The sequence below is a fragment of the Bison bison genome, unplaced genomic scaffold (genome assembly GCF_000754665.1).
Source record: "Bison bison bison isolate TAMUID 2011002044 unplaced genomic scaffold, Bison_UMD1.0 scf7180017864390, whole genome shotgun sequence".
In the NCBI taxonomy this organism is placed as follows: domain Eukaryota; kingdom Metazoa; phylum Chordata; class Mammalia; order Artiodactyla; family Bovidae; genus Bison; species Bison bison.
In genome coordinates, this window is record NW_011494962.1 from 1,897,362 (window position 1) to 1,899,199 (window position 1,838).

Consider the following 1,838-nt stretch of genomic DNA (forward strand, 5'->3'; position numbering starts at 1 on the left):
CATTGGAGAAGGCAATGGCACCCCACTCCAGTACTCTTGCCTGGAAAATCCCATGGATGGAGGAGCCTGGTAGGGTGCAGTCCATGGGGTCGTGAAGAGTCGGATACAACTGAGCGACTTCACTTTCATGCATTGGAGAAGGAAATGGCAACCCACTCCAGTGTTCTTGCCTGGAGAATCCCAGGGACAGGGGAGCCTGGTGGGCTGCCATCTATGGGGTCGCACAGAGTCGGACACGACTGAAGTGACTTAGCAGTAGCAGCAAGGAAATACATATTTATTTTGAAAATTTAGATCAAATGCCTACCAGGTACAAGGCACAGTACTGGGTATGGTTCAAAGGCTCATATAAAGAAAACCATATTCTGTCAGTTCTAAGCATAATATTTCAGCCTGAAGTCCTGAAAATAATACTTAATCATTATTATCATTAAAATGCTTTCCCATGTATAAAAGCAATATCTTAAGAGTATGAGGAAAAATTACTTTACATCATTAATTATAATGGTTGTCACATTTTAAAGCTTCTATCCAGTAATAGCTACAGGTAAATATCTCATATACCCTGTATGTGCATGCCACATAAGAAGAGGATGGGAACTATCTGCTCCCATAAAGTGTGTTAGTCACTCAGTTGTGTCCGACTCTTTGCGACCCCACGGACTCCGCAGTCCATGAAATTCTCTCCAGGCCAGAATACTGGAGTAGGTAGCTTTTCCCATCTCCAGAGAATCTTCCCAACCCAGGGATCAAACCCAGGTCTCCCACACCGTAGGCGGATTTTTTACCAGCTGAGCCACAAGAGAAGCCCAAGAATACTAGAGTGGATATCCTACCCCTTCTCCAGTGACCTTCCTGACCCAGGAATTGAACCGGGGTCTCCTGTATTGCAGGCAGATTCTTTACCAACTGAGCTATCAGCTCGCATGAAAGGAGTATTTTATTGCTGAATTATAAGTGCATGAAGATCATAAAAAGTGGACTGACTTTTAGTTCATTGTATTACAGTTTTTAAATTCTCTAAAATCAGCCTTTTATTGTTTGTAGTAAGGACACTCAACTCTCATCCCTCCACACCCAATACTGTGATGCCCTCTACCTTAAGTCCTCCACAAAACTAAAGCTTATTTTATATCTCCATTGTACATAGAGGCAGCAGTAAAGTATAGGAAAGTCATTAGGGTTGCTGATGTAATTTCACTGCATGATCTGAATACAATTATCCCCATGAAAGCAGTAAGAATACAAATAAGAGCTGACATCTACTGGGCTCTTGCTCTGTCTAATCAGTGTCTTCACTGTTTAATTATTTTACTTGTCTCAGTTCAGTCGCTCAGTTGTGTCTGACTCTTTGCGACCCCGTGAACCACAGAACACCAGGCATCCCTGTCCATCACCAACTCCCAGAGCCTATCCAAACTCATGTCCATTGAGTCGGTAATGCCATCCAAACTCACATCCTTTGAGTCGGTAATGCCATCCAACCATCTCATCCTCTGTTGTCCCCTTCTCCTCCTGCCCTGAATCTTTCCCAGCATCAGGGTCTTTTCAAATGAGTCAGTTCTTTGCCTCAGGTGGTCAAAGTATTGGAGTTTCAGCTTCAACATCAGTCCTTCCATTGAACACCCAGGACTGATCTCCTTTAGGATGGACTGGTGGATCTCCTTGCAGTCCAAGGGACTCTCAATAATCTTCTCCAACACCATAGTTTAAAAGCATCAATTATTCTGGGCTCAGCTTTCTTTATAGTCCAACTCTCACATCCATACATGACTACTGGAAAAACCATAGGTTTGACTAGATGGAACTTGGTTGGCAAAGTAATGTCTCTGCTTTTT